Raw genomic sequence first — 22755 nt, 5'->3', positions numbered from 1 at the left:
CTATCTGTGCCTCCTCCTGACTCTTGTCACATGGCACTGTGATGACACGTGTCCCGTCTATCTCCCCACATGCTGCAAGGTCCCTGTGGCTGAGCCTGAAGAAGGTGCTTGATAAAAATTGGCTGAAGCAGTGAATTGAAGCGCTCTTCTCCTTGGACCTCAATTTCCCTGTTCGTACACCATGAGGGCAGTCACCACAAAGGCTTTTTAACGAGACACTCTCCCTTGGTGACAGTCTGGGGTTCGTAACCGTTCGGCTGGCATTTCTGCACCTGCACCTTGGTGTGTTTTCCACCCCGATGCTTGTCCTGACCCTCCAGGGATGGTCACTGCCCAGAGCCTGCCTTCTCCTTGATGAGCAATTAAAACCCTAGAATAGGCCATTGTTTAGAATCAGGTGCCTGGACCCTGTATTTATCTCCAGCATGCCGAGTGTGCTTGGGCCCCTGCCAGCCACGTGGTGGGCATCATTGGGACTGCTCAGGCTTCTCACCCCAAGCAGCCATCTCTGGCACCAAGAGACGGCCAGCACCAGGAGCCACTTAGGAAAAGGTGTGGAAAGAAATCAACCTTCACTGAGGGCCAGGCATTAAACAACGATATTTCTTATGTCCTCACCACAGCCACACAACCACACATGATCTATGGCATTAGCCCTATTTCACAGCAGGGGGGTGGAGGCTATAAGAGGCCACCTTCCCCGTAGAACTGCTTTAAGCTGGTAGAGTGTCTCAGGGCCAGGGCTGAGGCCTGAACACAGGACCGTCAAACTTTTTCACTGTGCCACTCAGCTTCCCCTGGATGGCGGGGACGCTCAGTTGTCATCAGCCCCTGAAGTTGTAGCCCAGTGACTCTCAGTAAGCGAATGAGAAAGAGAGCTGGCCTCACAGATGCTGTCATGGGATCTACATTTGGAAATAACCAGGCTTGATTTCTGGCCTCTCCCTGGCTATCCCAAACCCTCTGCCTGTTCTAGGTCCTATCAAATCTCATGTCTTTTCTGAAGGACATAACAGAAACCTGAAGTGCTAGGAAGTGAAAGGGGCCAGGGACTTGGGACCACCCATGCCTGCAGGGCAGAGCTGGTGTTCAAGGCCAGCCCAGGGACTGGCATCAGGAGGGATCCTCTCCCGGCCTACAGCAGAGCAAAGTCCAGAGAAACGGCTGACATGGGGCTGTCGGAGGGCACGTCTGGGCACCACCCCTCACCAGCCAAGTGACCTCTGGTAGGCTGACCTTCAGCTCCCTCATCTGTGAAATGGGAGTAATGATAGTTACTGCCTGATGTGGCCCTGTTTGGGATTCGGTGAACTAATCCACGTAAAATTCTCTGATGAGCACCTGCTTCAGAAGCCACTATTGTCCGCCACTATATCACCACCATGCTGCACATTCTGGGCACTGGAGACTACAGCTGAGCACTGGATCAGGATTGAGGAATAAGGTGGCACCGGGCCCCCTAACAATGGAGGGTCAAGATAGTGACCATTTCTAAAAACAAGGTGCAATAGCAGGACAGGAAATGTCTGGACCGGGGATTCCTTTGATGATTATAATGATTATAAGAGGGAAGACTGGTTTGGAAACAAGCAGTAGGACTGAGCTTGCAGGTGTGTGCAGGGGACCCAGCTGTTGAAAAGGGAGAGATGAGGGAGAGGAGAGTCAGGCCCTGATTCAGGGCTTCAGGTTTGAGCCAATTCATTTACTGTTCCACATGTGTTGGTTTTTTCAAAGCAGAGCCATGGGCTGCCAGAGCAGGCATGACCTTAGAGATGACATGACTGCCCGTGTTCACACAGTGTGTTACAAGCAGTCCCCTGTACTTCTCTGTGCCTCCGTTTCCCTTGTGGTCATATTAGATGACCTTTTGGGATTTTTCCAATCCTGGAAATGACCTGTAGGGACTATTTCTGGGGTCCGCTCAGTGTTAAGATGAGAATGCAGCATGAGGAAGGGCCTGATCCCCTGACTGATACACAAAGAATAGTATGGGGGGAGGAGCACTGGTCCAGCTGCTGCCCCCTTGGACTTGCACAGGCCTGTCTCTCCGAGGCCCTAGAGTTGCTTGCATATTATCAGACTCAGATTGGCATAAGCGAGAAATCTCACTGGAGATCTCCTAGTTCCCACTGGAAAATGCTTCCTGACCTAAGACTCTGTTGGTTCCTGACTTCCCAGCTCTGCTAGGCATCATCCTTCCAACATGCCTGTCTAACACCTGAGTCAAAGTGGTCCAAGTCTCATCAGTGCCTAGGGGTTGGCAGGGCCTGGAATCGGCCTGGTTGCCTTGAACTCTGTACCTGACATTCCTATGACTGGTGGTGATAGGGTACCTACTGAGCTGCACCCTCCCCCAAACCCTGCTGTGTTTGGTGACTCTGCAGAAATGGGTTTGCTCCTTTCTGCCTCTGTCCCCGGTTTGGACTCCAGTTCTCTGCAAGAGTCAGAGCCACACATGGGCTTCAGACCCTGAGACCTAGACTGGCTATTATCATTCTACCCAAACTCCATTTAGGGCTAGATTCTGTTCTCCATGCCCTCAAGGTGCTGCCTGGGTTTTTGCCCTAAACAAAGAAGATTGCCAGGAAATGATGCTGCCATTCTTCTAGCTTCAAAGATTGCTACTGTTAGAGGCCGCCTGTGTCCCACCCATGAGTGTCCCTGCTTGGACCCATCACAAGCTTGCTCCAGCCTCTGGATGCTCGCTTCTCTCCAAGCCCCTTCCTGCCCCTGGCCTGTGATGCGACAGTGCCAGCCTGCTGTTCCTAACCCTGAAGCTCTGGCTGGGTGTTATGATGTTTTGGGCTGCAGGTAACAGAAGCCTAACTATGAGTGGATTAAACGATAGGGATTTTTAACTCCAGGAGCCTGGAAGTGGGCCCAGTTCCAAAGGTGAATAACCCAGCAGCCCAGTGATGTCCAAGACCCACACTCTTTCCAGCTTCCTCCCTCTGCCAAGCTAACCACTCAACATCATCTCACCCAAGATCATAAGATGGTCCCAGAGTCCATTTACAGACATGATGGTAGGTGGAACATTGTCCCCCAAATCGTTTTTTATTAGCGAAGAAGTTCTTTCTCAGAAACATTGAAAAAGACTTCTCTTAGCTGTAAAATGGGAGTAATACAACTGACATGAGCCAGAACTGAGTCACATGCCCCTGTCAGAACCAGTCACTGGAAAGTGAAATGAATCTACCATTGAGGATTGAACTAATAATGGTCTACCCCCTGAGCCTGCAGACGGTCTGTTCCACCCCCCACCCCCAGCCCCACCCCCAGGAAAAGAGCAGGCTTCTACCAACAGAGAAAAAACAGGGGAATAACTTAATTGAGTAGCTCCTAATATTAACATGAACTTTCCCTTTTTGCATTTGGTGCCAGATCACCTGTTCACAGCCCTTTGTGCAAAGGAAGCCATTTTGATTTCTTCCTCTCTGCACCCATCCGGGCTCTTTTGTATAAGCAACAGAAGCTGACTTTAGACAACTTAAGCAAAAGAAGATTAAGTTGGAAGGATAATGAGAATCTCACAGAATTGACAGGAAGCCTGGAGAACTAGTCTCAGAAAAGCATCAGGCCCCCCAACCTCCCAGATGGAGAAGAAAACAGGAACTAATCAGTGGCAGTCCTGTCATGGCCACAGAGCTAGAAGATTCAAGACTCAGAAGAGAGCATTCAGTATGCCTAACTCAGCCTTATGCCCTCCCCTTGGCTGCAGGGAAGCAGGCATTCTTGCTTCACTATCCGCCAAGACTGTGAGAGCTAATCCCTCAAAATGAAATCAGGGTCTTATTGCAAGAGTAGGGAGAAGGGGTGCTGAGTGGCTTCAGCCTGGCAAATACATACAATACGTGGTAGTGCATGTATGACCCAAAGACACAACAGAGATGGCATGATACGTGTCCCTCACAGGGAGGTAAATGATGCACAACCTTAACTGCATGGGAATGGTAGCTCGGAGCAGGAGATGCACCAGCAAACACCCTCTGTCAGGTCCCACAAAGGCGATAGGTACCCTTCTGATGTCACTCTGACAGGCAGAGGATTCTGTCAAGTCCTTCTAGCAGCTCCCCAAACTGCTCAGTTGGCAGGCAGCCCCTCCTGGCCTCTCTCAGTTGCTCTAGAAATTCTATCATTGCATCTTCTGTTCACCAATTACAGGAAACTGGTGACAGTCCCAGAACATTCCTGAGTTTTTCTTTAAGAGGAAGTCAAGACCTTCAAGATGAAGGTTAATTCTCAGGCTTATCACACCCCTGGCAGGGTGGGTTCAGGTTGGGCCAGCTCTTTTGCTGTAAGTTAGAAACCTTTATTGAGCACCTTTATTGGGCAGTTAAGGTGCTGAGCACTTGGCCCACAGCAATTCATTTAATCCTCCCAACAATACTTTTCTACAAATGAGGAAACCGAGATTTGGAAAGAGTCAATGACTTTCCCATAATCACAGCTAGTAAGCAGCAGATCAGGATTCAGATATGACCCAGAGCCCCCTCTCAGTCACTTCACTGTACTGTCCTACACCCACTGCTAATAGGCATCTTGTTTTTCCTATTTGGAACAGGAATGGGACGAGACCTTAGTTCATGCCTTTGTCCTCTAGGCTTGTCCACCACTCCTTACCTCGTGCTTCAGCCTACCACCTGTAAGAGCCTTCAGACTGCTCCAGAACTGCTGTCTCAGAGACGTCGAGTCCTTCTTTATTCCACCCAAGACCTCCATGAAAGTACAATCATGGGTTGCACTTTTCAATTTTCACAGTGAAACCTTGTCTTTTCCCTCGTAGTTGTGCCTTATAAAGGAAACGTCTCTGCCTTCGGTGGGCACAGGGCGTTCTCTCTGCTGCTCTCGCCAGTGCCTTCATCCTGGCAAAGAACCAGGGACCCTACAGGTCCCCAGAGGGATGGATGGGCTGATGGAGCCATTTGCCACCTGTGCTCCAAGAAGCCTCAGAAACTCTGCAGAACCCCCTTCAAGGCAGCCGTAGAGGGAGTGGCAGGGATACGTGAAACATGCCTACTCAGCTTCTGCCGGAGCACCCCATCCGTATGTTTTATACACTGGTCTCCAATGTTAGTTTTATTTTTCTAAGAAGAGTGGTCAGAATTCAGGGACCCATTAAATACGTTGATTTTTTTTCCCCCCCACAAGATTCAATGAAGTTTTCTTAGAACTAAAACTCCTATATCCCTTTGGCCACTGGGAGAATTGCCTTTACAAAAACACAGCTTAATGTACTGGCTTTGGCATCATTCGAAGACTAATAACCAGGAACAGCCATATATGCAGGAAATACTTCAGCACATTGGTTTAAAAAAATAGAGAAATCGTTTACTGTGTTGCTCAACTCCCTTGCAACAGAGACCCTGGCAACCAAGTCTCTCAGAAACTGTTTTTTTCCAACTAGTGACAATGACCCTGTCTTGTTTTACTCCTTGCCTTAGCTTATCCTTAGCAACCTAGGATGCCCAAATCTAAGATATTTGAATAAGCTTCTCTCTTTTTAAAACATGTATATTTTCCCACTATGCAATACTTGTGTATTTCTTAAGAAGCAAAAAATAAAGACATGCGCAAAAAAAAAAAAAAATTACTCATTGTGTATCTATTCTCAAAAAACCGTTAATATTTTCACCTATGTCTCTATTTTTTGTTTATGTACAGTTTTCATGTGGTTTGGTTTGTAGGTTTTATTTCTTTTTACACAGGTGAAATAACCTTGTATATTAAAACTTTATGGCTTGCTTTTCTTCACCTGATATCTAAAATTATCACATTCTTTAAAGATGCATACTATTCCATCAAGTAAATCAGAGGTCAACAAGCTTGTTCTGTAAAAGGCCAAGTAGTAAATATTTTAGGTTTTAGTGGGCCATACTGTTACTATCCCAACTGGTCCACTCTTCTGCTATAGCACAAAAGCAGTCATAGGTAATATGTAAATGAGTGGTCATGGTTATATTCCAATAAAACTTTACTTACAAAAGCAGGCTGCTGGTGGGATTTGGCCTACAGGTTATAGTTTGCTAACCCCTGATTTAGATGTACCTTAGATAAGGAATCCCAACAGACCTGTAGGAACTGGGCCACACAGCAGGAGGTGAGTGACAGGCAAATAAGTGAAACTTTGTATGTATTTGCAGCCACTCCCCAGCACTAGCATCAGCACCTCAGCTGCACCTCAGCTCATCAGGCATTAGATTCTCATAGGAGCACCGGTCCCTGGTGCCAAAACAGTTGGGGACTGCTGCTTTAGATTTCATACCACTATTAGCCATTTCCATGTGTTAGTACTTTAAACACTCAGTGCTTCAGTATTATAAATAAAGCTGCATGGAATTGCTTAGGCTCTTTTCCCCTTAGACTATATTCCTGGAAATTAGAATGACTATGCCCCAAAGCATGGATATTTGTGAGGCAAAGCTCTCCAAAAGCACTCTGCCACCTTCTACTCCCAGCAGAGATGTGAGAGCCCCATTTCTCCAAAACCTTTTGCACATTGGGCATTGTCCTTCAAAACACTTATTCCAGCCTCCCCTGCTCCTTTACGTCTGGACCTTGCTTTTGTCTGATGTCTCAAGCTTTAGTCTGCATTCTTGTCCTTTTTGGAAGTAAGCAAGATATAAGTAAACAGGGGCCAAATTCATGAGTAGGGAGAACCAGGGAAGCACAGAGTCCTGAAGGTTCAGTGCAGGTGGCAGTGACCAACAGAGGTGACAGCTGTTCTTCTCTTTTGGGAGAGGGACTTTGAGGGGTGGACAGTAACTGGAACTCCCAGAGCCTGTATCACTGTGGGCCTGGCAAGGGTAGGAAAATGAGAGTGTCATAAGGAGAAAGGAGCAACATGGCGGGAGAGGAAGAAAGGTGGCTTGGGGTTCAGGTGATGCAGGCTTCCTTCAGGCTCCGTGTGTGTGACCTTGAGCAAGTTCCTTCGCCTCTCTGAATTGCTCATTTTGCCATTTAGAAAAGGGATAAAAGAGTCAACTGCAGGATTGTCATGAGAATTCAACGCGATCCTACAGTGCCTGGCACATAGAAAGGACTTAATGTGTCTTTGTTAAGTTGAATTGGCTTGAATCCTAGGTCTTAGGAGTGGTGGGAAATAGATCATATGAATATTTTTAAAAGGGAGAACATGGATCCAGTGCACACCACATGGTGGGCCCTCAAAAAGTAATAGATGCGTAAATGAATTAATGGAAATTTAAAGTCAAACAGCTTTAGTCTTGTCACTTGTTAGATGATCTTGGACAATACACCTCTCTCTCTGTGCTCCAGCTTCCTTCTCTGCAAAAATGGGTTTACCAAATGAGGATATTTACTTAGCGCTCACAAATAAGGAAACTGAGGCATGGGGGACTACATCGTTTGTTCTCACAGCTGGCACACAGAGAAATCAGGGTGCCCGCCCGCCGGCTTGCCGTGAGGATGAAATGAGACAAAGAATATAAAGTTTCTTGTTCGATAAATGTTCGTTCTTTCCCAGAAATAGGATGATTTGCCAGCCTGGGGATCTTAGCCAGGGAAACTGAGCTCAGGGAAACTGCAGCCACCACAGGGGCTGGGACTGCCTCAGAGGCAGCTACACACCGTGGGCTGTGAGGTGCTGGCGCTGGTATTTGGCGGGAACTCTCCACGTGAATTCTCTGGAGACCAGCCTTTTCGAGGGGTCATTTCCCAAGCAGCTGTCTCACCTCCAAAGAGCCCAGTCTGTGCAGCAGCCTTTGGGCACAGAGTGGAGCCCAGGCTACTTTAACCAGCCATTTCCCTAGCAGAGGGATCCGAAGCCCATGTGAGGAAGAGTGTGGTGGCGGCAACACTTAGCACGAGAGGAGCTAGCCCATAGGACGAGCTCCATCACGGTGAGCTGCCATTGGCCTTGACAGGCTCATTTTCACTATCACTATGGATAGGGGTCTTTACCTCCTCCAGTTGACATTTAATCTGCCCAGCATCCCTCCAAGGTAGGCGTGAGTTTCCCCATTATACAGATAAGGAAACTGAGACAGGTACAGGGAGATAAGCATACAACGATTGAGTGCCAGAGCAACAGAGTGAGGACTTGAATTTAAGTATCTGATTCTAGAGCCCATGTTCTTAACCACTAGTCATAACTTCTGCCCTTTATCGGACATAAAACCTAATTAATCTCCTTCCTCCTGGGTTTGGCTATGACCCAGAAACTGGGGGATCCTAAATTCCTTGGGGTCAGTGCTCCAGCTACTATTTTGATTTGCTCGTCCATATATGAGGCACAACTATTGACTTCTTTCCAGGAAATACTTCATTCATACAACCATCCAACAAATGTTTGTTAGGAATTATCCATTTACCACATATTGTTCTAGATCCAAGGGATGCATCATCATAATAATAATAATTAACAACTAACCCTGACTATATACCAGATACTATTCTAGACACTGTATATGGATTAGTTCATTTACTCCTCACAACAACCCCATAGATAGCTAGTATTAGCCTTTCTTTATAGATGAAGAAATCGAGGTGCAGAGAGGTTAAACTATTCATCCAGTGTCCCACAATTAATGAGTGTCAGAGCCAGGATTTGAACCCAAGCAGTCTGAGGTCAGCATCTATAAGTTTAACTGCCTCCACACTATTGTGGCTCTCAAAGTCCCTACCCTCATGGAACTTACAGTCTTTTCCAACAAGCATGTTAAAATAGTACTAACAATAATTTAATTGAGTTTCATTTACTGAGAAGCAAATTGAGCCATGAACATGAATGATTTTGGATTTGTATAGTACTTAACATAATTGGGCCAGTGGGAAGGAGTCAAGGTCATGAATGGGACCTTGCTCTACTTTCCACCATGGCCTTGACTGCTGTGTGCCTTATGGTAAATATCGTCACCTCTCTGAGCTTCCATTTCTTTATTTACAAATGGATTGTCAGTACCTATTCTACTTGCCTCCAAACATTTCTGTGAAGGCTAAATGATGTGGCAGATGGAAACAAGATTTCAAACTAGAAAGAAAAAAAAAAAGACACTGAGAGCAGGAAGGTTTGTTATTGGACTAAAGTGAAAATTTAGTCAGTTCGATGAATGAATGAATGAATGAATGAATGAACGAACAAATGAATTAATTAATGAATTGTCCTAGAAGGCCTATAGATTGGTTTCCTGGGTAACAAATGACTCCTTTAAGGAGCTCTGTTGGGGTTTTTCGGGGTTCCAACAAGACTCTATCTTTGGCCATGTCCCATGCTCCTATACCTTGATTTATTTTGCTTCTGATTTTATGTGATTTTATGTGAGCCTCCAAGATTGTTGTGATTTTATGTGATTTTATGTGAGCCTCCAAGATTGTTGTAGCAAACACTTATTAATGTCTATTAGGAGACAGACTTTCCACTAGACTCTGTAGGAAGACTGAGATGAATTTGGAATAATTTCTGTCTTCAGGGGCTCACAGGCCAGGAGGAGAAATGATAATAATAACTATAACAAAATTACCAAAAATTATTGAACATTTACCACCTGCCAGATATTGTGTTGTTTGTATATACATTATTTTATTTAATCATTACAATTTCATCAATTACTGAAACTTCCGTCCCATTTTATATATGAGACAGATTCAGATAGGTTAAGTAACTTACCAAAGTTCACACAACTCTGAAGTTATAGAGGTGGACATGAACCTGAGAAAGATGTGAATACAAATAACTCTATTATAAGGTAGAAAATACTGTGTATCTTACAAGAGGGGCAAGGACAGGCTTCTTGGGGTTCAGGAAGAAAAGGAAGCAGGATGATGATGGTGGTGGTAGTGGCTGTGGTGGTGACAATATTGATGATGGTGACGATGATGACGATGATAACAATAATGGCATTTATGATGGTAATAGTGGTGGTGGTTCTGGTGGTGATAATATTGATGATAGCAATGATGATGATGATGATGTTGATGATGGCGATGGTGCTGCTGCTATTGTTGTGGTAACAATTATATTTATAATGGTGACAATAGTGGTAGTAATGAGGATGGTGCTGGTCATGGTGATGTTGCTCCTGCTGATGGCCACAATGATGATATTTATGATGATGGCGGTGATTGTGATCATGGCAATGATGGAGATGACCTTGATGGTGATGATGATGATGATAATCTTCTGATGCCCGTACATTGAGCTTCTACTTTATTCCAGGCCCTGACCAAGGTCCTTTCTGCTCTCTCATTTCATCCTCTTAACAATTTTTCAATATCAAGATATTAATCTGCATTTTACTCATGAGAACTCTGAGCTGGAAAAAGGCCAAGTGGCCTGTCCGAGGGCACATATCCAGTCTGATCTGGGCTTGAGCTTAAGCATGCCTCCTTGTAGAGCTACCTCTATTCCCTCTACCAGGCTCCCTAACCTGTGGGCCATGGAGCCAGGCATCTTGGAGATGCTCCATAAATACCTACTGAATGAATATTGAATAAATGGATCTCCAGGGAGTCAAAGCCTTAAGCCCAGAAAACATAAATAACATGTCTCAAATGAATATGCATAACGATTATTTAAATATATGTAGTGGTGCTGTAATTACCAAAATACAAGTTATTTGTAAAGCATTATGTTCATTGTAGCTTCTGTATTAGTTTATTTTCCCCATGAAAAGATATGAAGTGTACAGTTATCATCAGAAGGAGTTTTGAGAAATATTTTCTCACAAGAATGAGTCTTTGTGCTAAAAATGGTGGGAAGCATCATGTCATCTTGCACGGCTTACATAAAATGCTTTGCCCAGTGTCTGTCACAGAGATCACTGAGAGGAGGGAGGAAATCAACCAGGCAGGATGTTGGGAGCCCAAGGCATTTGTCCTGGCTCTACAATTGACTTTCTTCCTAGAATTGAGCTGCCACTCTCATTGACTTTATCTCTATAATACCTGACAGTAACATCTGAGAGCTTCCCCAAGTGACAATTGAATGCTTGCATGAATGAATGAATAATGAAAGAAAGAATGAGTGAGTTATGACAAATGGTGCTCAGGAAGTATAAAGGAGTGCTTGAAAGTGAGAGTTTCTCGGCCTGAGAGCAGAAATAGGATGCAGGGGGTTCAGCAAAGGTTGGTGACAGACCTTCCAGCTCTCACTAGGGTGGTAAGGCATCTCATCAGCGGGTGCCTGACCTTGACCCTGTGATGACCATGTTGAAGAAGCAGTAGTAGATGGGGCTTGGCTGAGGCCACTCTCACCAAGGCTGTGCTCATCATTTTTGGATGCATTTTTCAAACTCAAGTGAAAGTTGACAGATGGTGGTATAATTTTCTCACTTTCTCTGCTTCCCACAGGTCTCCCTCCAACACAGTCCTCCAAGCTCTTAGAAATCTCTGACACATATCGACCATGAGACCACGGCTGGCTTTTGGCAGGTAAGCTCTCTTCCTCATGCCAGAGGACATAGAGTAATTTTAGCACAGCCCAAAGGCCACTGGGCCATGTTTGTGGCCAGGAGGTAGGTGGGGTGACTTTACCCTCGGCAGAAGAATAGAGCCCCGCACCCTACTGAGATTTCATGGAAAGCCTGCCAAATGTCCAGAGTCCTTCAGCTGGCTGGCATTTCTGCAAATGTAGCATATGGCGATGGGCACGCATCCTAGGATGGAAGCCAGGGAACTGGGTCTGACCTGGTCTGCCTTTACTGCTCAGGAAAATCTCAAGCAAGAACCTCCCTTTCTGTGTCTCTGTTTCCCTACCTGAAAAGTAAGGGAGTGGGACTCAGTGAACTGGGCAGGCCTCAAACCAGCTGTTCCAGACTCCTGCCAAAGCCATGGGATGGGGGAGGGACGGTGGGGACAGTAGCTGTCTGCCACTTCATTAGGACTCATCTACTGTTGATTGCTCCATGGACCTCACATCCACAGGGAGCCTGTGTGTATGCTGTGTGTGTGCATGTTTGCATTCAGGAGTCTGTCACCAGCTCCACACCTGCCCTCTCATAACTGGGCAGCAAACCACAGACACTACAGGCTGCCAGTGCCCAGATGAGAAAGGCAAAGTCTGCCCATGCACTAAGAGTTGGGCAGGCCCACTGCAGAATTTGGGTGTGAAGATCAAGCTGAGTGAGGGACAATGCAAGGTGGGAGACCAGGTTAACCTAACAGAGAGGCCTCATTAGAGCAGGAGTGAGTACAGGGCTAAAGCTCTTGGACAGGCTGCAGGAGAGCTGCGTAGGAGATGACAATTAGAGGGGCAGGTAGAGGCTCTTTGTGCAGCAGTTGGAGCTATCTGACAGGCTGGTGGCTTCCCTACCACCATATTACTCTGTCTTGAACAAGGCTCAGGTGACGCATGCCAGGGTTTATAGCAGCAGGAAGTCAGCACCCTGTTCCCAGCCTGCCTCCAGGCCCCTGCTTGAGTCTAGCCAGGCTCTGTCTGTCCAGTGGCCCAGCAAGCATGGCCTCTGGGAGAAGGGCCACCCTTACTGCCTTACATGGTGTGTGAGGATGGTCATGTAAGTGTCAGCCTGTACCTTTTTCCTCAGCCTGAAGGCCTGGCCCAGGAGGCTCCTGGGCACATAACACCACTTGTCTGCCTCAGCTGCAAAGCATGCTGGGAACTTGGGGAACTGGGAGCTAGAAGAAAGCTAAAAGCAGGTGACACAACCTGGAGGGATCCTCCATGGCTTGGCCCTGCCCCTCACCAGCCCCATTCCCTCAACCCCCAGCTCTGCACTGCACACACCCCTGCCCTCCAGCCCTGTGAAGCTCCCTGAATGGAGCAGCATTTCACCCTTCCTTGCATTTGCTCCTGCTTTTCCTATGGCCCCTCCTCTGCTCTCCTATCCAAATAAGTGTGGTCCTCTGGACCTGAGGTCTTGGTTCCCTGGGGACCCTCCGCTGACCATCCAGCTGGCCTTAGTACACAGTACCTGCCGCACAGTACATCCCTCTATCATCACGAACACCGCCCTGGGTTCAGTCGTTGGTTTCCATGTTGTCTCTCACCAGACCAAATTCTTTGAAGTCGGGGCAGCGTCTTGGCCATTTGTACAGTGGGCTAAGGGAGTCCCTGGGAGTGAAATATGAAGTAGGGAAACTGAAGCAGGGCCTGGTCGTCTGGGCATATTTGTTGTCTGCTATGCTCTATTCTCCGTGCTGGGCACTGAGCCACAGAGATGAATAATGTCCTTGCGCTCGAGAAGCTTCCCGTCAAATGCAGGAGATGCCGTGCACACAGGCCACAGTACAGGAAACCTGTGAAGGCAAGAAGGGTCCATTCTGCCTGGATTTGGTTGTGATGGTGATTCAGGGAAGGCCATTTGAAGACGACACTTAAACTGGGCTTTGAAGCATGAGTAAAAAAGTTGTCAGGTTGAAAAAAAAAATGGAAGAAGGGCATTCTAGGATGAGGAGAAAGCAGGTGCAAAGGCGGGGGGTCCAGGACATAGGCACAGAGAAGGAGTGTGTGGAATGAGGTTGGGGGAAGTGAGCAGGCCTTTGAGCATCATGCCGAGGAGCTGGGGTTGGGCCCTATATGATCAAGGAAGGGAGATAGTCACCTCTAGGGTGCCAAGAGAGGCCTCTGGGCCCAGGGGGAGGCTGAGAACTAAGAAGAGGTGCTCCTGTTAGAACCTCCTAAACCCAAACAACAGGGACCCAGGGTAGGACACCCCTTGCTGATCGATATGTCTGTGGCCCAGAGTCTCAGGAACTCAGGGGCCCCACTGTGGCCCTTCAGGTCTCCCGACACAGAGAACCACAGGCACCTTGGAGTCCCTGTCCTGTGCTGCGGGCCCCTCCAGTAGAGGAGCTGATTAGCTTGCTGTTAGAATCCTTCTTCCCACCCCACCCAGCTTGCCTCCTCCCAAATCTGTGACCAGCAATAATATATTGTCTCCCCCAGGGCAGCGACCTTTAAGGATTCTGTGCTACTATTAGGGCCCCTTCAGGCCTCTGCTCTCTACTGTATAATAACAAGGTGGTTCCTGCCCTAAAGTGTTTCTGTGTGGTGGGTAATCCTTTGTGATTTTGTAGTTTTACAATTTCCCCTCTTGGCAGAACTCAAAACACTTTCACATCTGTCATCCCATGGGATAGTAGTAAAAGTAGCTTCTGAGGCCTGAGAGATCTGGACTCCAGTGCTGCCCTGTCAACCCCTTGGGGATCAGTGTAACCAGTCTGAGCCTCAGAGTCTTCGTCTCTAAAATACCTACCTCCTCAGATGGTTCCAGAATTAAACGTCAGAGCTTATGTGAAAAGCCGGCTCAGTGCCTGTGACATGGTTGGCACTTACATTCCTCCATCAACTCACATCCCTGTGACGGAACAGGTGGCTACCGATGGGCAGTGGTGGCCTAGAGGGACTGCAACTGTTTTGGTTCAAAAGGTGGCATGAGCAATTAGCATATGTACCTTAACAAGAAGGCGAGCTACTTGACTTTCCTTTGAAAAGTTCATTCAGAACTTTTTTGAAACCCCTCTGTTCCAGGCACTGGTGGACACTGGGGGCCCAGACAGGAACAAGAAGGGACATGTAAACAAATAAATACCAATGCACTGTGAAAAAGAGTAGTAGCAGCAGAAACACATGCAAAACACAAGAGAAGTGTAGAAGGGAGAGAGCCATAAATTCTGCAGGGGGCCTGTGATTAGGAGAAGCATCATGGAGGAAGGGGGGTGTGAGCTGCCACTGGAAGCCTCTGTGGGGGTCTGGCAGACCAGGAGGGCGTAGAGAGGACATCGCAGGTAGAGGGACTGGCATGTGCAGAGGTGTAGCCATAAGAAACACTCCAGTGTGGCAGGGCATCAGTGTTGGTGTTTGAGATGACCTGCCCCACAGAGCTCTCTGTCACAGAGAAGCATTCAAGAAAGCCTAGCACTCAACCCACATGTCAACTCGAGGGGGTCACATCCAGGGCCAGCTTCACAGTTAGGAGGAGCATTGATGAGCTCCATGGTAAGGCCAGGCATGCAACCTTTGGTGCCCGGGCAGCGAGGAGCTTCTAAGGCTTTTCCTGGTTGAAGTTAAGGGCGTGTGTTACCCACAAACTCTGAAGTCATCCTGGAGACGGCATTGCCGCCTTTGTGCTGGGGCTGGGATAGAGATGACTGAACCTTGGTCCCTGCCCCAAGCGCAGGGCTTCACATGACCATACTATGTAGCTATTGATTCTCTAACTGGGGTGGGGGGGTGCATGAAAAATGCTATAGGACTGTGGAGGAGGGGGTGGCCAGGGGGGAGGAGGAAATCTGAGCCAGATGGTAATGAGCAACTATAATAACTGATGATTATTAAGGATTTATACAGGTATTGTTCTAAGAGCTTTATGTGAATTTTCACTTCACCTGCATAACAACTCTATGAAGCAGGTGCCATTATCATCCTCTTTTAAAGATGAGGGGGACCAGTGCACAGAGAGACTGAGTGAATGTCTCAAGCACACACAGCTGGGAAGTGGCTTAGCCAGGTCGAACCCTGGCTGTCTGGCCTCAGAGTCCACGTTTGAATGACCCAGATAGCCTAAGCACAAAGCCCCCTCTAAGAACTAGGTGCACTGACAGGGTTTGGACTATGTCAGTCTTGTTCTGGCATATAGTAGCCACTCAAGTAAAATGTGTTCACTAACAAGAATGCACAAATGTGTGAATGAACTGAGGCAGAAAATGGGGAAAGGGACATGCACTGCAAACAGATTACAGCCGGAGCAAAGACCTCAAGTTTGAGCACCTGGAGTTGCCTTGAGGCATTGCCACATCTGGAGCACTGGAAGGCTTGAGGGGACCGGATACGAAAGACTTTGAATGGTAGCCTCTTTGGCCAGCCCTCCTTATCCTGAAGACCTGGCACTGGCCTACCTTTCCATGCAAGTCTTCCCCACCTACCCTGCCCCACATCAGGAAAAAGAGGGTGCTATGCCCTTTGTGTCTCCATACCATGATTTGTCATCTGTTCCCTTAAAGGCTCCCAGGAGCTGATCTGGCAACACGATCCTCCCAGAGACAGGAAATGTATGCGCCACTCATGAGGGGCTCAAGAAAGGCTATTCAAAACTTGCGTATAAGGGGTGGCGTTCTGAATGTTTGAGACTTCAGGGAGCAGGTATCTTTCAAAGACACCTCTTCCTTCATTCTCAGTGGGCTGTGGCTGGAAAACCAAGGCTGAGACTTAGCCTTGTGGCTTCCTAGTGGGGTGTCCTTGGGTGAATCAGTTCACTTCTCTGTACCTCCGTTTCCGTCTCCATAAAGTAGAAACACAAACAACTATAGAATTAAAGGGGACAAGGTTTGGAGAAACTCCCGTACGGGACCAGACTCAGTGAAAAGTAGTTTCTCAGCTTCCTGCTTTGCTTCTGGGGCCTCAGTTTTCTCCATAAAATGAAGAATTGGAGGATGTTGATCTTTAACGCCAGCCAGCTTTGACATTTTAGGATTCAAAGCTACCAACGCTGGTGGACTAGATATTTAAGTGTATGCACACATACATATACAATATATGCCTATGAGTATATATGACTTATTTTTATAAATTTAAAATGCATATTAAATTATATTTAATACGAATGTACAATTTATAGCATCTTGTTTTCTTCCGATTACAAAAGTAATACACATTTATTGAGAAAATTTTGGAAGGTACAGCAAAAGAAAAAAATTCACTCACTATTCCACATTCGAGACTGAGATAGCCTCTTAGATATCCAATGAAATCCTCTCCTACCTTTTTCCTATGCACATACACAGATCTTTAAAATATGTATATTATATATTATATATATTATATATTTTATATATATATACACATATATATATACACGTGTGTGTGTGTGTGTGTGTATGGGATTATACTCTGCCTTCTATTTTTCAACTCAAGCTGAGCTCCTGAACCAGGTCTCTGGCCCGGGCCGTCATCCCTGTGCCCGGGAGGAACCGAAGGCAGCTGCCGCCGCAGCTGTTGTGTGCCCGCTCCCTCGCTCCTGCCCGGGCGGCTGGCTGGAGGCATCTGACATTCGGATGCTCTGTGTCTCTGGCGGGTGCACATTTTACACTAATTTTAGTTTAGCCACTCAGGCCCACTGGCCTTGGGGCCCGCATATAATGGACACCTTATGTAGACAGCTGCCAATGGTACAGGAAGAAGCGTCCCACCTTAAAATGTTCCTCGTCGCCGGCCAGTCCTCTGCTCTCTGAGAACAAGCCGGCTCCCTGTTCCTTCTCCCACCAGGAAGGGGCTGTTGTTGATGTTCATGGCCCAGCAGGCTGGACCTGGTGGGCAGGTGGCCCACCAAACACATGGGCAATTGCTTCTCTGGACAGGGCCCTGTTTTTACAGGATGGGCTTTGATTGGAGCTGGAATGCCAAGAGAGACATTTGCAGCATGGCGGCTAGGTGTCTGAAGTGTTCCTGGCTGTGTACATGGAGCCTCCTGAAGCCTCACCTTAGTACTGTACCTTCGTCCAGTGTGTACAAGTGTACAACGTCCTTTAACATCCCATTTTGCCCTGATGACAGCCCTGTATGTTGGATGACAGTGTTCCCATTTTACAGACAAGGGAACTGAGGTTGGGATGAAGAAGTAATTTGCTCAAGGTTGCCTAGCAAGTAGTGCCAGGGACTTGAACATGAACGTGGCTCTCTCTTACTCCATGTCCAGGAGCTCTTTCCATTCATCAGCACCAAATAAGTAAGAGGTTAGCCAGGTTTGTATTCATCTGCTCTGTTTCCTTATGTTTGATTTTGTTTTTCTAAAATGGAGATACTTTCATTTTCACTTTAAAAATCATATGTATTTATTGAAATGAAATATACCTAGTCAGTCTGTTTCTAAAGTATAAATCTGATCATGGGAGACTCTTGCTTCAAAATGCTGGAAGTCTCCCTTTGCCCACAGGATGAAGCCCCCATGCCTTAGCCTGACATCCAACTTCCACACCTTGCTGCCTACTGGACCCTGTGCCCCTGCTATGAGCCCCAGTCTAGGCTCCCCAATGCTTAGGTTAAAACCTTTTCCTTATGATCAGCTTCCTGACCAGAATGGAGCTTCACAAGACAGGAGACCTGTAAGCTGTTCATCTCCATATCCCCGGGGCCAGGCACAGCATCAGGACTGGAAATGTACTGGCCCCCAACCCATGGCCCTTCATAAGAAACTGGAGCTTTAATCCAGGCTTAGAAATGAGCCGAGGCCTGCCCAGCAGCTGCCAGCTCAATAAGGAAGTGGCTGCTTGGCTGCACTCCAGGGGTGGGGGAGAGGTCAAAAAACCCTGACCCTGCACAGGCTGGGAGGAGGAAAACAAGAGCATCCCCAGATGTGTGCTGGAGACCGACCCCCTCCCCACATGGCACATCTTCCACCTCCCCTATCCCTCCCATCCCCAGTCCCATGGTGACAATACGTCCTGTGTAACACATCCCCAGCCCAAACAGTGGCTCTTTGACCCAAGTCCAATGCTCTTCAGGAACAATCTATAGGCATCACATGCTGCTCTGAGGAAGGAAAATTCTCTAGGGACTGTCTTAGCTTAGTGAGGACAGGACCCTGTCTCTCTGACTCTGTACAGGACTCTGGGCCATGGCCTCTCGGCCTCCTGGACTCTGCTGTTCTGGATGTTGCTATGGGAGAGGCAAGGCCTTTAGAGTCCCACAGGCTCAGCTCTCACCAGTCCTGCCACTTACTACCTAGAGGCTCATCTCTCTGAGCCTCTGGTTCCTCATCTTCAAATGGGGTTAGTGATACTAACCTTTCAGGGTTGTCGTATCTTAAAGGAAAAGGCTTTTCAAAAAGTCTAGCAGACACACAGTGAGCAGCAGGCCCTCCGTGAATGCCTGCATTCCTTCTCAAAGCCTTGAGAGCCTCCCTGTGGAGTGCCCAGACAGCTCAGTGAGGGTGGCAGTCTCTGGGGACAGGTGCTGGGGCACATTGCGCATGGCACATTAGTCTAGTAGTGAACACTCCTCTGATTCTGACATGGTCTTGGAGGATTAGCCAAGGACAAAAAGGAGGAGGAATAAAACTCTTGTTTTCTGATGAAAGCCTGTGAGAAAGTATATTTTTGTAATAGAGTCATTTCCCTTCACTTTCAACTTTCTGGAGGAAAAAATCTTTCATTCATTTGTTCATTCATTTATTCATTCATCCTACAAATATCTCCACGGCCTTGACCACCCACCACATGTGGCAAGACACACAAACGGGCCACGCAGGGACTGTGATTTCAAAGAGCCCACCATCCAACTAATAATTGTAATTCAGGGTTAAAAAGTAAGTCATGACATGAGAAAGGCGTGGCGTTGGGGAGAGAGTGATCATGTCCTACAGGATTGGTCGGAAAAGGTTCCATGAAGGAGGTAGCACCAAAATGAGCCAGTTAGAAAACATAGAGGGAAAAGATGCTAATCTTCAAAGAAATAGAAGCATAAAATATCCAAGAATAAACTTAAGAAGGTATTATGAATCAATCTATAAATTAAGTGAAATCCCAATTAAAATCCCAACAAAAATTTTTGATCAAATGATTAAAAAGGACATCTGGAAAAATAAACATGGGTGAATAGCCTAGAAAAATACAGTGTTGGTAAATGAATAGGCCCATGGCCCAGGGGACTGGAACAGAGTGCCCAGAAGTAGATATAAGTGAGTGCGAGAATTGGAGACAAAAAGGCAGATGATTTCTAATATGTTATAAAGACAATCAGCTCCTTGTAGAAGAAAATGAAAAAGAATAAAACTGGATCTATACCTTAGTTCCTGTACCAAAATAAATTCCTAGGTGATGATAAAGGCACTGGAAGAAAACAATGAGGGAATGTGTATATAATACTGGAATGGCGAATATCTTTTAAATATAAAACCAAATCCAGAAATCAAGAAATAAAATATTTTAAAGCCCCGTGGGCAAAAAAACAAAACAAAACAAAACAAAAAACAAAAAACAAAACAAACCACAATCATCAAGGTTAAAGGATAATAAACTAAGAAAAGTATTTCAACATATATATATATATGATGGGTAAAGGATTAATAGCACTAATAGAAAGAGCTCATAAATGAAGTAAAGAAATCACCAGTAGAAAAATGGGCAGAGGATGGGAACAGGCAATTTGCAAAAGACTAAATACAGGGCATAGTAAGCATATGAGCAAGGTGGTCCCCAGTAGTCAAAGGATGCACATTAAATCATCGGGATGTACTTTGGGGGTCTGTTTGAAAGGATGAGAATACATAGGAGATGAGGAATGGAACACAGGAACACTGTTAGTGGACTGTGACACGATACACATTTTCCAGAGGGAAGATTTAACAATACGCACCAATATTTTTGATGTGCATACCCTTCTTCTCAGCAGTCTGCTTCTAAACAGTACTCTCAGGGAACAATCAGCAAGTGCCTGGAATCGTACCTGTAAGAGGGCAGCAGAGCTCATTGGTTACAAGGGGCACATCAGAGGTCAAAGGCCTATTTTTAGCTGTGTGACCCTGGAAAAGTTGCTTAACATCTCTAAGCAACAGAGTCCTCATCTGTAAAGTGGGTATAATAATAACATCAATTTCGTGGGCTTGTTGTGAGGCCTAAATGAGAAAATATTTATAAAACTCTTAACAAAAGGCTGGGCCCATAGTAAGTGCTAAATAAATATTAACTATTTTATTATTACCAATAAGGATGTTCATTATAGTATAGTTTATAATAGTGAATAATAATAAACAGCCGAATTGTCCATCAGTAGGGAACGACTGGTTAATAATTGAAGGAATGCTTGCAGAGATGCAGACATCTAGAGACCTGTATTTATGGACGTGGAAAGATACCTTTGACATATTGTGCAATTTTTTTTTTTAAAAAGATATCGAAAGAGTGTGGAAGGCATGTTTCGACTTGCGTGAAAGTATACATCTCTGTATCTAGAGAAGTATAGTTGATTCTTGTACATGTGTAATCACAAATATATGATTGTAGTTATGTTCTATAAAGTCCCCACAAACACTGATTTCGTGAGCACTGAACCATTGCTCCCAGGGAATATACAGCATTAGGTTCCTGTGAGCCTCTGGTCACATCATTCTTGTCATCTGATCAATATATAACCTTGTTTCATGTGTATTTCTGTCATTAACATTGAACTTATGATCAACGACACTGTAACTCATGCCCAAAGTTAGCTTATCTCACACACATATTTCTCTACAAGGCACGTCACAGCGAAATCACCAACAAAAAGCACAAAAATGCAAAAAATGTTGCACTAACTAGACGGTTAAAAGGACACTTGTTTACATAGGAGAGCTGAAACGACAAGACAGCGGCATCTTTTTCGATCTCACCTAGGAACATACATGTCAAGCAGCTCAATTTTTTCCCCGCTCTGCTCCTGTCTGCACATGACCACAAGAGCACATGAGCATTGATTCGGGGGTAGCAAATACATTTTAGCAAGTAGGTGAATTTGCAGATATAGAATCCTTGAATAATGAAGATCGACTATATCAAAAAGATGGTCATGCTAATGACAGTGATTGGAGGGCCAGCATTTAAGGTGAATCCCTCCCTTTCTTCCTTGTATGTATAATGCTTTAACTTTTTATAGTGGACACATATAAGCAAAATCAGTCAAAGCAATAGCGTTTTTAAATTATTACTTTGAAAAGAAAGATTTTCACTGATGACATTTCATTGTCAAGACAAAAGCCAAACTCCTTACAATAATAAATATAACTAATACTTCTATCTATTGCCTACTATATGCTACATAGGCTTCTCAGTCCTTTATATATATTAATTCATGTACTTCTTACCAAAAGAGATAAGAACTATTAATGTCTTCATTTTACGGGTAAGAAAACTGAGGCAAAGTGAGGTCAAGTAACTTACTCAAGGTCACAGCTAGTAAAAGGCAGAAGCCAGACTTGACCCTAGGTAGTCTTACTCTAGAATCTACGCTTTCAACCAAAATTCTGTGAGTGCCTAGCCCAGCACTGGGTTGCAGAGATGCCCAGGAGATCCTTGCCCCAAGGTACTTCTGTCTACTTTGAGGGCGGTGACAGGGGTACAGCAGGCATGTGGACTCATGGAGGGGGGCCCTTTCCCAGCCCAGGCTGAGGGCTCAGAGAAGGCGGAAGAAACCCAGCACTCCAGGCCCCCACAATCTGGCTCACCCTCCTTTCTTCCTCCTCCCACCCCAAGCCACACCCGACCATTCCCTTCCCCTTGAGCCTGCCATGCCTCCTCTCATTTTTGGGCCTCCAGCTCATTCTCTAAGGCTTGGCTAAAAATTCATCTTCTTTCTTAAGCCATCAGAAGGAACGAACGGTTCTTTCTCCTGAGGCCCTCTCTGTTTTTGAACTATATGGCCATTATCTCTATTCACCTGTCCATCTACCCTATCTAATGAATTCGCCTCAGAAACCTTTGAATCCCGAGCACCCATTCCTCGCACATTTTGTCTATCAATAAAAGTGTGTTGAATGAATAAATGAAAAAACAATTAGAAATACCTAAGATTCTGAGACCTGCCCTCCCCCCCACCCCACCAAGATCTAGGCAACTGGATTGTAGCATGGTTGTGGTTGAAGGCTGCCAAGGCTCTGGGGGACTCTGGGAGGCTGAGCTGTCTGGCCAGGGGGCCTCTGTGACCAAGGGATCAGGAGGGAGAGCTGACAAGGCTGCAAGACCAATATTAACTGGGGTGTTGTTTCTGCGGCTTCTGAAAACCCCCCACCTCAGTGGGAAAGACTAAGAAAGGCCCCATTCAGCTTCTCTTGGCATTTCCAAGGGAAAGGATGGGGTTGGGATTGGCTG

General features: G+C 46.2%; 1 protein-coding gene across 8 annotated transcripts in view; it reads left to right on the top strand.

The window, feature by feature from the left end:
- HIVEP3 (HIVEP zinc finger 3) overlaps nucleotides 1-22755 on the top strand; it is a 432406-nt gene that overhangs the window by 262927 nt on the left and 146724 nt on the right. For all 8 annotated transcript variants that reach the window (XM_036232703.1, XM_036232685.1, XM_016140000.2 and 5 more), the window contains one exon: nucleotides 11311-11391. The gene's annotated coding sequence lies outside the window, so the exon portion shown is untranslated. The remainder of the gene's footprint in view (nucleotides 1-11310; nucleotides 11392-22755) is intronic.

This window comes from Rousettus aegyptiacus, unplaced genomic scaffold (assembly GCF_014176215.1).
Source record: "Rousettus aegyptiacus isolate mRouAeg1 unplaced genomic scaffold, mRouAeg1.p scaffold_m13_p_1, whole genome shotgun sequence".
Lineage (NCBI taxonomy): Eukaryota > Metazoa > Chordata > Mammalia > Chiroptera > Pteropodidae > Rousettus > Rousettus aegyptiacus.
Note: the sequence above shows the minus strand (reverse complement) of the source record. Positions and strands in the feature narration are given on the sequence as shown.